The sequence below is a fragment of the Blennius ocellaris genome, assembly GCF_963422515.1.
Source record: "Blennius ocellaris genome assembly, chromosome: 14".
Classification (NCBI taxonomy): domain Eukaryota; kingdom Metazoa; phylum Chordata; class Actinopteri; order Blenniiformes; family Blenniidae; genus Blennius; species Blennius ocellaris.
Window position 1 is genome coordinate 16,954,264 of NC_137663.1, and position 13,072 is coordinate 16,967,335.

Genomic DNA, 13,072 nt, shown 5'->3' on the forward strand with positions numbered 1-13,072 from the left:
GGAAGAAAGAAAGGGAGAGAGAGAGAGAAAGAGAGAGAGATGTGCTAAAGGATTAGATGTGAGGAGCTTCCCTGTGGTGACCAGGCCTTCTTTTTTCTAGGAACACCAGGAACACTGTAAGGTGATTACTGTGTCATTTGCCATCGGTCCAGTGGTTAAGCACTATGGGCACAAGAGCTTCACTGCCTCCACCCAATACAATAGGAATCAGGGTTTGAGATTTTACATACTGTTTGTTCACACATCTTTACATTTAGTAAGGTTTAACCTATGGTGTAAATAAAAGATGAGACACTCTGTTCGGTGTACTGAGAAACAGCCGAAACAACGAGGGAAAGGGAGAAAGGGAGGAGAAGTTTGGGCTCCTCTGAAGACAGCTGGGCTCCTCCATCTTGTGTGTGTTTTGTAGGATGGGGTACAAGATGAAGAAACATGCGATGAGGAGAGGTAACATTTTTCTTTTCTCTGAATGAGAGAAAGCTGTGGCCTTGCAAAAGTACACACACACACACACACACACACACACACACACACACACACACACACACACACACACACACACACACACACACACACACACACACACACACACACACACACACACACACACACACACACACACACACACACACACACACACACACACAGAGCACATCGGCTTCCACCGTGACCAGAAAAGGCTCTATTATTTGGATCCTTGACTTTTTCTAGCTTCTAGCACAACACGTAGTCAATCAAGTGTAATTTATAATGTAACCGTATTGTGCTTTAGAAATGTTCCTTTTTAATCTACAGAGCTGCTGTTTCTCATACTTAGTTAATTGTAAATAACATACATATCCATAATATTATATATTATATAATATATTAAATTAATATTAAAATATTATAATCTATAATATAACAATACCATCTATTTTTTTCTATGCTGCAGCAATTATACAAACTGATGCATAAAGCCTATTTTACCATGAGTTATTTTAATCATAATGGATACAAATAAACATAATAAAGTGGCCAATAGGGACAATTTGAAGAAAAGAACTATCAATAACTTCCACCAAGTCTCCTCACTTTAGTTACAAAGGGCGATCAAGACCACTCTGACACTTTATTTGGCCTTACTCGACTCCACAACTTGTTGTGCCAACTCATGAAACAGGCATTGTTGTAACTTTGAGCTGTCTCCCAAAGGGCACCGCTTGTAAAAAAAAAAACATTAATAAATAAATAAATAAAAAATCCTGACAGAAACAAACCTCAAAACACCTCCATCATCTGCAGCCTTTTCAAGCTTCCCATCAGGGAGAAGCATTTGCAAGTGAATGTCATCTGCCGAGAAGCTTTCCTCACAAAGAAGTGAGTCTTCAAAGTTCTCTCAGTTTCTGACTGTGATAAACAACAATAATTTCCCCGACTGTTTCTGTTTTCAGTGATTGTTTCCTGCTATATTGTCACGGAAAGGAGCGCAGGTGATTTAACTATCTTCTCTGAAGCACCTACACTCCGCTTCATGTTCTGGCATCAGTAGAGTTGACTGTAGTGTAAAAAAAAAGAAGGGAAACACACGGCTTGCATTTGGAAATACTGTGCCGCCTCCGACATCGTATGACATGAGAAGTTTCCATCTCCACAGCATCAGTCACAGGTATTCTGGGAGTATAATCATAGATGTCAGGCGTGTCATGTCTGTGTCATGTCTTGTGCTGCTGTGACACGGCTCAGCTCTTGATTTGTGTCAGCAGTCAGGTCGGTCTTATTGGCTGTTAAATGGGAAAAGTACAACTGCTAACTTCATATGTTTCTCCAACTGTGACACTATCCTCTGAGGAGTTCTGCTTTTTCATTCCACCTGCAGTATCATAAAAAATAAAACAAAAAAACAAAACAAAAAAGGCTTGTCAGTGTCGGATGGCTTGTTAAGATTCGCAATCATTGGTTTGTCACGTCAAGACTATTTAATTAGTTAAAGTTAATGGCCTTTACAGTGCAACAATGGGTCTGTCTAGAGTTAGACATATAAACCAATCTCTTAACATTAAACTGTTATATAAAAGTCATCTGAACTAAACCTATATGCCAGATAAAAAAAACCTTTCCTTCTCCATTCTCTATGTTCTCATTTTTTTCTCATTTATAAAAAAAAGAAAAATGCAATTCATTTTATTTTTCATATTTTCCAAAGCTTCATTCTGTTGTTATTGCAAATGCACTGCCTTTGAGTGGCAAGTCGGGCATAATCACCTAATTTCAGCGGAAGGGCTTTGCTGTGAGGTAGTCTTGGTGGTGCATTGATGGCAGCTTAGCACTTAATCAGGACAAAGCTAGATGTTCTACCATCTTGTATTTCATTACAAAATGTTATGCTCAGGCTGTAGATCTGAAATTGGACTCTCACAGAAAAATACTCTCAGACAGAGCAGCTGCAGCACCGTCTCTGACTATGCCAATGATAGAGCAAGAGAAAGTTACACATTATTATGCCTTTTGTCAAAATATAGAAATTCTGTATATTATCATATTCATTGTAGGTCTGTATCGGTTGCACTCAATAATCATATGTGAGACTTGTCAGTCTATAGCAAATAGTTACCACCTTTAGTGTAATCTTTGGTAAAGTGTGCCCTTTGCTATTTCCAATGTGAGTTTTGCTGTATTTTGGGGATTAGACTCATTCAAATACTTTTAAACTTTAAAAAATGTAGTGCTCATAACGCATTTCTCTTTTGAAGGTGGTATACAAAAGAACTGTATCATGTGCAATGGACCAACCTTGCATACTTGTTTTTGACCCACATGAGGCTGATCTTCACAGTTGACTCACAAAATACATTAATTTATTGGGGGGGGAAAAAAGAAAAACACAACTCAAAGACCTGGGATGGACTTCATTTCATATGTTCATATGAGCCTGAGTTTGAAAGTGAGTGGAACAAATGACAACCCAAATGATCCCTCACCAAACCGTTGCCTGAATTTGTGAAAAATTCATGTAATTTTTCTCCATTTCATAGTAATCCCAACCTAAAAGCTAATATCGTCTCATAGTATTTTCCAATTCTATACTTTACCTGACCCATATTGATCGTAGTGGGAACAATCGGTAATCATGGAAAGGCGGAAGTAGCCGTGAGCACATGAATTCATTTGCAGATAGGAGGTTCCGATGGGTCTGGGTGTTTCAGCCTTTGTGTTTGTAATGGTTCTTACTCTTGCATCACGGCAAGGTGATTAAACGGTAGAGATTTTGCGTGGCATTTGCATGTTCTCCCTCACCGACTTTCTCTAGGTACTCCACCTTCCTCCCGCAATCTGAAGGCATACATTATTAAGTATATATATTGGTATCTCTAAATTGCATAAGGGTGTGTGCAATGATCTATAATGGTGATACAATGGCGACCTGTTCCAGGCTGTCAGATTGCTCAAGTTGCTGTTGACAGTAACTTCAACAAAGCAGGAATGGATGGATCAAGCATCTCTGCCCTTCTGCCTTCGCCTGGAGAAGGAGGGTAGAGAAGATGGATGGATTGGAATGATACTTGAGCTGATGGATTTGCTGATGATTTGCTGCAATCACTGTATTTGTGTATCAACGGCACTGACAGCTCCTCTTTGGGCTGCTCTACGTTGTATTTCCAGGTGAAGTGCAGACCATTTATAAAGCAATATATCGAATAAGCTAAAACATTATACCTATGACTGGACCGAGGTTTTAATCTTTTCTTCAACTGCCTTTCTCTTGCTTTTTTTCTTTTCTTTCTCGTGGTATCTCTTTCTGTCCCTACTGCCTGTCTCTCCACATTTATTTCTTCACCCACCATTTCACCATTGAGTCCTTCTCTTACTCATTACAGTGATGTGAGATTAATTTAAGTACACGGACTTAGCACTAAACTAGTCTATCTGTGGGCTTTTTGGCCCTTCCAAGATGTCCATGCAATCTCCTCTGAAAGGAAAGAGGCTATTAAGCAGCGCTTCAAGAAAGGATGGAGGGAATCAAACCGAGGGCAATTGAACACAGGTAGACAAACAAATTCACACAGTGTCACTGGGATGAAATTGAAGTGTGCTTATGTGTGTGTGTGTGTGTGTGTGTGTGTGTGTGTGTGTGTGTGTGTGTGTGTGTGTGTGTGTGTGTGTGTGTGTGTGTGTGTGTGTGTGTGTGTGTGTGTGTGTGTGTGTGTGTGTGTCTCCCTGTAATGGTATTTCTCAGTCCTTTTATTCAAGTATTTAACTGATATCTCAATTGTGTGGTAGTGTAGTTTCAGTGGATATGGCAGTTCAGTTGGTTCTATCTGCCTCATGAGGGAGAGAATTAAATTCAGCATATTGACAAGACTCCAAAAAGAGAACAACTGTGTATGAGATCGAGATGCCAACATGTGGTTAAGGCATGTTTTTGTTTTTCTTCCTGGCAGGAGCAAAGACATAAAAGAAGCAGAAATATAGTTATGGACACTTGGATTTGGCTCGTTTAAATTTGTATGTATAGGTGTGAATGTACACATTACTTAAAGTAAATGTACTGGAAACTATTTTTACAAGGTTTTTTGTGGTTCACACTGTAATTTCAACCACAACTACAAATGCCCAAGAGAGTCTAATCACAGTTTCGTAAGAAAAACATATCTTCTCTCTCAAAACCACACAATTGTATGTCGGAGAGCAACAATGTGAAAAAACCTCATGTATTAGCACCATTTCAAGTGGCACTAGATGTTGGAGATGAGAGCCACTTTACCATCCGAGTAAGGCTTTTTCTTTGAATATTCTACTGCACAGACATCAAGGTACGGTACAGTATTGTCCTTGGAGAATATCCCGCATTGCTTCACTTGACCTGCTCATTGCATACGTTTTGTTGCCAAGAGGGGAGTTCGGCTTTCAGGTGCCCACTTGTCCTGCGTATCGATCAGTATAGCTACATGCTTTTTTAACTTTAGATTTCTGTATCACCTCAAATGCTATTTAGTAATGGAATAAATGCCCCCCAAAATTGCTTTTTCTGTCAATTTTTTTTCTGCCTAAATCACATTTATAAAGGCTCATGTAGCTTCAACAGGTTTGATCAAAGGTGATTGGAAATCCCTAAAGAACGGTTGCATTTGTAGCACAGTGAAATCCTGTTATATTGCTCACTGTCTGTCCCAACTACTCTTATTGTACCACGAATAAGAAGTACCTGAGGCACGAGGGAGAATTTATCTCCTGTCGGATTGTAAAGTAGGGCTCTCTACTCTTAGACCACCACTTTTGTGTTGTGATTTCTTCAACTGAGGAGATCAGCTGACATTGGTGATGAGTGTAAATGGGTTCAAATATGTTAATTATTAATGAGAAAATTACCCCACCGAAGTCCATGTGGGGTTTTGTGTTTGTCTGTGCAAGTTTGTGCCAGACTCCTTAGCTGCGTATCACCTGTCTGAGCCTCAATAGGTTTCAAACCTTGGCGCTTTTTATTTAAGGACTGGCAATTCAATTCAAAATGTGAGCGATGATATTGATATAATCACTGAGTAGAGATTAAATGAACTCTTGATCCCTTTGTCTCTTACAATCAGGTTTATCGATGCAGATTTCTCAAATAAAAATAATGGCGTTTATATAAAAAAAGGATGAGTAGGCAGCACATTCTCAATGTAGTGAAGATCGGCGAAACTCACAAAGCGTTGAAATAAAAGAGGATCTCTCTGCCCTCAGTCATCCATGTCTTTTCTATTCCTTTTGTTCATTTTGTTGTTCCTGTTTATGTTGTTTTTCTCTGAATAATCATCACTCATGGTTACAAAACAAAACAAAACAAAACACAAACTTAAAGCAGGAATGAATCATCAAGTTAATTTTGCCTCACCCAGAAAAAAAATCACTGTGACAGTTTGTCACACAGGAGACGGGGACAACAGGTTTGTGCTTTGCTTTAGAGGATGCATTCAAGAACAGATTATAGAGGATTAGTATTGTTCTTCATTATAAAATATAAAACATAAACATCACATATGATAATAAAAACAGGCTGCCTCTGAAACCCCTAAAGATTAATGACATAATGAATTTTAGAGCAATTTTAAGGGTCTTTCCTTTGTTCCAATTTGCAAAAAATATTTATACTAACTACTGTCTGAAATCATTATTTAAAAGAAATACTGCATGGTCAGTCAGTGACTGCATTGATAATTGTTTAATTTTTTTTTTTTTCTGAATTTTGAAATTGACCTTTAAATCCAACATTACAACTGAAACATAAAACTGGATGTTCAGGTCTGTGGAAGTCTTCACAATGATCTAGTGGCAAAAAACCATGTGTGAAACAAAACAATGAGGGAAAAAAATGACAAATCAGAATCCCAATCATTGAAAGCTACTGAAGTTTTGGGGGAAAAAACACCAGATACAAAAGCCCAATGTTGTAAAAGAAGACAGATAAAGCACCAGTGTTGGTGTGACTGGATTTTTTTTTCTTACACCCTCTCCAGATTTCGTTCAGTCTTTCCTCCTCAAAAGTTATGTTCGTGTTTCACAGTCTTCAATCTACTATAGGAGGCAATAAAACAGTTAAAGTGCTCCTTAAGGCTATGTGACCCAACCCAGCTATTCAGGCTGTCTCATCCCTGACAAAGTGCCAAAATAAAGAATAATTTGAAGATGAACATAACATTTGACAACACGAGTCGCTTCTTCTGTAACTGTTGGACGATGTAATACAATGAATCAATTCATTATTATTGCTTCCTGGGGTGAAAAGTGCACTATATCTGCAAATTCCAATTTATTGTCTTTGTCACCAGCAACCTTATCATCCCTGTGATAACTAAGTTTCCAACAATGCCAGCAGTTAGTTGAGCATTGCTTAGTGAGGAAATGATTGCAGAGTCTTAAGATCAAGATACTCTTCACCTGAAACTGACCAAACAAGTCCAGTTTGTGAGGCTGCCATTCTTTTGCCATTCAAGACAAGAGAAGTATTGATCCAGAGGATTCTCTTAAGCGCTGTAGTTTGTCCTCTGAGGGTGCAGCTGAAGGCTTGGAATGGAGAAGTAAACAGGCACTTGGTAAATAAAACACCTAGGTCAACAGCCATTTCCCCCATTAACCTGTGGCAGGTTTGGCCATTCTCTATGTGTCTGGAAGTGGGAAAACTCGTAACTCAGTAAACACAAAAAGATTGTGGTCATCGGGAGGTCAGAGAACTTTGAGCTCAGCTGATTTTGGATGATTGAAACCTTAAAAGCAGATTTTTAATTTTGTTTTCACTGTTTTATATGACACAAAGATGTACTTTTCTACATTAAAAAAAAAAAAAGAAGTATGAATTAGTGTCAAAAGTTCCTGTTCGATAGCTATGCAATCAATTGTTGGGTAGTTAAGTATAATTTATTTGAAGGATACAGTGCATTTGATAGTGGCCAAACTAAGATCCCAACTAAGATCCCAACTAAGTAATTTTTGGCTTTGCACATGAGCACATGGTGACCAAAGTACCTCCCGACCAAATCCAGCAAAGGTCAGAGGTGAGGGTCAGGGGTCAGAGGGGCGTGGCCTCCATGCCGGAGACGCCCCTAGGTTTACACAAGTGTAAAAAGAGTCCATTCAGTCTGGCTGCATGGGCAGAGTTTCACAAAGGTCCACTGTGTGGGGCCTATACCCCCCCCCCCAACCTACACACACACACACACACACACACACACACACACACACACACACACACACACACCTCCTCCAAGCGCCATGCCGACACAGGACACAGACAATGGAGGGATTCTGGTCAACAGTGCGGCACACATCTTAACCTGAAATATTTCCCTTCATTACAGAACTATTACCCAGGTTTGCCTTTCACTCTGTTTTTTTTTTTTCCCCCCCAACATATTTGCAGCTTTTCAAATGTCATGAAATTTAGGTAATGCATGAAATAAAGAGTTTGCAACAAAATACCTTTGAACAAGTCAACAATTATCAAATGTTTGCAAATCACACGGTGCTTTAATGGTTTGTTTTGACACAGTGAAAACAAGCTAAAAATTTGGTGAAAAGGTTCATTCTCACCAGGTAGTTTTTGTTTGAGGTTACTTCAAAATATCCCGAAACAGCTGAACGCAGTAGTTTCCAACGAGTGCTGGTCAGACAGCAGTAAATTTTGCATTTACGAGGGACTATTTTCAGCGGCGGTGTACGTGTAGCAGCAGGATGGCAAATGTGTCACTGGCTCCTACGATGAACCACAAGAAATGTATACATTGTAATGAAGCAACATTGAGCACATCTCCAACCAGTCTCATTTATGTCTTTTTAATACCTTGTGTGTGCATGATATTTAATGGTTTTTTGGGGGTTTTTTTTAACGACAAACCTCTGTGGTACTAATAAATAAAACCTATCAGACTGTAGAGGCACTGATAACATTTGTTTGGAAGTAATTAAATTTTTTTCTACCTCTTGCGATTGAAACATATTGTCCAAGAGATGGTGAGCCAAGCTAAAAGTCATAAGTACAACCCCAGTTTCAAATCCCAGCCCGTGCGTCTATGAAATGTTTCTTTAATATCCACTATTGGTACTGACCTGTTGCCTATTAATCTAACTCGCTCGTCTCGTTGTTTCTGATTTGTGCTCATAACTTTTCCAGGTTTTTGTTGCTTTCATTCCAACTTTTTATTTGTTGATGTTCTATTGGGAATGATGCATAGTTTTATGAAATTTACATTTTACACATCATCCGAACTGCTTTGAGTGTATACTCGAGTAGTTAGTCTCCAAATTGCTGTTATTAAATAAAAAAAATATGAACTCAATCTGGATCTTCTGCAGAAGTAGGTCACTATATGATGATGAAGCTTATTTTTTTTTTGCCTTCATGATATTTCAAACTGAGCTGAGGGAGAGCAATCATTCTGAAAAATATTACAATCCTGAGAGTGAACCAACCAGTACTGTGATAATAAACAGCTGTGCCATTGATTCTTGTATTTCCACAAAATTAAGTCTAAAAAAAATATACTTGGTATTGACACTTATTGTGACAGGTGCTGCCAGAAAGAGCAAAAGAAGAATACTCATGGCTATAATAACGGCAACTACTGCCACTACTTTATTTCAATAATATTAATACGAGATTGTAAATCTTGTTTGTTTTTTTTAATCTTTACATCTATACCTGTCACCACAGAGCTGCTGTGATACTGAACATTCCCTGCTCTGGGATTAATAAAGTATTATCTTATCTCATCTTATTAATTAATTTCCAACATTTCTTCACTTAATTATACTTATTATGATCAGCCTAGTATTTTTAGTCGAACACCATGAAATAATGACATCAGAATGGTGTTTCTTGGTGTCTAATCACTGTTTTTCTGCACAGGTAAAATGAAAACTGTGGGATTGCAATGTAAACACATGCGTCCCATGTGCAGTGAACCAGCTCCTGAGTCTCACAGACCCCCTATTAACTCCCGGACAGCTAATGGTCGCATTTCAAACCAAAACTTCCTGCACGCAGCCCGTCTTTTTCCTAACTCTTGGTATTATTTTAAAGTGCAGAGATGATCTGGTTTTTATAATTTAGCTCTCATCTTCCTTTCCCTCAGTAAAACGGTGGATTATTGCCAGATTAAGGGAGTGCCTTTTTCTTTATCCCTGGGTAAGCCTGCACAGCACGCGGCTCAAAGGTAATGAAGCACTCTGTGATCCATGCCCGGATGAATCTAAAAATTCCCAGAGCACCACTGTATTTTAAAGGAAATGAGATTTTCCTGAAAGCCCCCCTTCAAACCTCTGCTTTCCATTTTGAACCAACGATAAACTGTGACTACTTGCAACCTGTTTAAAAAAAAAAAAAAAAATGACCTGTTGCAGTTTAAGGAAAAAAAAAAAACTAAACCCAGGAAGACTGAATTGAAAACTGAATGAGTTAAAAAAAAAAAAAAAGGAAATGCATTGTTACATAATAAAAAAAGCTATACAGCAGATAGTGAAGGCCAAAATGAAAGCATGTCTTTCATTTCATGAGTTCTACTTGTCATTAAGTAGAATAGGCTTTTCTTCAATTTTCAGTCTCACCCCAAAAATCCTTGATTTAGTCTGACTCCAAAATACTGTTAATGAGAAAACAATTAATTAGACTAAAAGCCTTTCTTTCTGACTGACAGACAACCAAGCGAATCACTACTAAAGTGGAATTTAAACAGCCTTACACTATCCAGAGGAGCACTTTCTTTTATGGGCAATCTGGTGGTTTTACAGTCTCACACTGAGTCCATCATGGTGACCGTCTCAGCCGTTTGCACGCGGGCTGCCATTTGTGAGGAAACCAGAAGGTTTGCTTGCATAGTATGACAAGAAATCATGGTAGAAAGGAATGCTCTGTTCAAATTATTGTTAAAAGCAAAAAAGTTTGAAAAGTACAAAAAAAAAAAAAAAATCCCATATGAAAATTGCTAAATAATCATACAAAACCAGTATTACATGTAAAACTTACGAAAAGCAGAATAAAAATGTCTAACTCGTGGTAACAGCTGGAGGTTTCAGATAAAGATGGATGGATCAAAAAACGTCAAGCGAGTAGAGTTGCTTTGTAAATACTTTGTATTGCCCTTGAATTTGAATAGCAATATCAAATTGACATAAAAATATGACATTTCACCCAAAACCAATTATGTGAGATAAAATATACTAATGTGGAATGAGAAGATGAGTTGCTGTCCTTAACTTTCATTTTGATAGGTCTGCTGGTTAAGTAGTAAATCTTACCATTACTATTAAAACTGGGAAATTAAAAGCACAAATGAGTCCAACTTGGTTGATGACGACAAAGCAAAAGGTGCTGGCTGTCTGAGAGGTTGTATTCAAGACAGTTGGAAGATTTTCAAGCAGATCTGAGCAGCTTGTCAGTTACTTTGTTGTTGGTTGACAGCCGGAAGACATTTTCAGTCGAATCTATCATCGCCAACACAGTGAAGACCACCGTTGATCAAACTTTATGTCTTGGCTACTAGGCACCTCTATCACCGTTTGTAAATATTATTTTCCCCTCAGAAAACCACCCAAGGACGCTGTCAGTCACCAGGTGATAAAACACGCTGAGTGATCTGTTGCAGACATTGAGTGACCCCGGCCTCCCTCGGAAAGCCTTCTCCGGCCTGGCTCGTCCGTTGCCTCCATTTTATCAGCTTCACTCGGTGGAGTGTTGATGTGAGCCCGAGGCGCGAAGGTGACTAAACTCATCATCCTGGATGATGAGGCCCTCCCAGCTTCTTGGCCTCAGTGCAGGAGTATTGTAAATGGTCCTCCTGCACCACCTGGCAAAGCTGTTCGTTCAAAGAATGTAGCAACTGTATTTGATTTCTGTATTCCATCCAGCTGCAATAAGCATGTGAGCAGAATACGTCCAACAGTGAAGAATAGAACTACTGCTACAAACAACACTTGTCACTGCAGCCTTAAAAACTTATAGGCACTTATAGACGCCAGATAAAAAGTGAGAGGGTTTCCTAATCGAAGAGAATCTGGAGAACATAAATGTCAGAACAGATGAATAAATAAGACTATGACTTACAAACACATCATGTCCATACCTCTCCCACACGCGTCTAAATGCTAGATCATTTGTATTTATAGCATTGGGAAAGTAAGGTTTCACTTAAAGGCAGCGCTGCAGCAGAATTAAAATATAGTGATAAACCCTTGGGTAAAAGATTTCCTCTGTTCCTGATCATCATTAAGGTGAAATTATAAATCAGGTTTATATCCAGAAAAACTCCAAGCTTGTGCCGAGAAAAGGACACAGAGGGTTTTGAGACGATTTATTCACTGCAACCATGCTTGAACAGATAAAAAGAAGACGACGACTGAAAGAATCAGCTGCTTATAAAGTGTAAAACTCTCTGTCAGAGTCACAACAGTTATCATTTAAGGCACATTTTAGAATGTATCTTTAAGAAATGGGAAAAAAGGGATGCAACACAGCCCAATTTGAATTTGTTTCATGGCATTCTTCTGATCAGTATCAACATTTAGACATAAAAGTGCTCTTTTATGGCAAAAATTAAGGACAATAAACTGTAGCAAGTAGCTGAAATCAGAAGAGAACCATTACATCTAAAATTAGAGTAGAATATGCTGTGCTGACTTTTATCAAAAGCATGCCACAGGCTCCTTCTGTATGCTTTTATATATATAGTTAAGTATTTGTGTTGTTAGTGTGTCACATGGCCATTGTATCTCGCTGGTGCGGTTTGTGACTCCGCAAGAAAGACAAGATTTCTGTTATATAGTTTGCAAAGACAGAGAAATTACAGAACGTGGCATTCAAAGAAAACATGGCAGAACTTCATGTGTCAATCAGCTTTGAAACTGAAAATTATCTCCTTTGTGAAAACTGAACGTATGAGTGAATTGTTTTTGACAGTACATTTCAACCCAATAGAGCAGCTGGTTCTTAAGTTTACATTAGATCACATCATCAAACTAGTTTTGAAGGGATTCCAAATCCGGCTCAGTCTTTACTGTATGTTTTTTTAAATCTACAAAAAAAAAAAAAAAATAGGCAATGGTCATTTGATGACAATTCTTCATGAAGAATGCATTTGTTGCTGGGTTCATTTCACCTTTAATTGTATCCATATTTGTGCAATGATGTGATGCCAATAATGAGACAAGATCAATACTAAAGGTGTTGAAACACTTTGTCAGGTTTGGTCCATTTCTGAAAGTGTGCACGAGACCATCTAAACTGTTGTACAAGCAGACCAAAACCTGACTTTTAAACAGATTGGCTCTGTTCTAAATTAACACAGGATATTACAGGCAATCATAACGGACAAGTCTTTGAATCCTTTATATATTTAAGAAGTTGCTAGTGAGTTTTTAGCTGTTAATCCCCGTGCACTGTGTTGCATTCAGCTCAGTATCCGAAGCATTGTTGTGGAAATTGTGTTGCGGAATATATGTGGTAAAAAAAAAAAAGGTTTTACATGTCATTAGTTCATGTATTTCGGTGTGGTGTTTAAAGAACTACTTGCTCTGTGAAAAATGTCTGCACCTACAAGCTGAGGTCATTTCTAAGGCTCAAAAC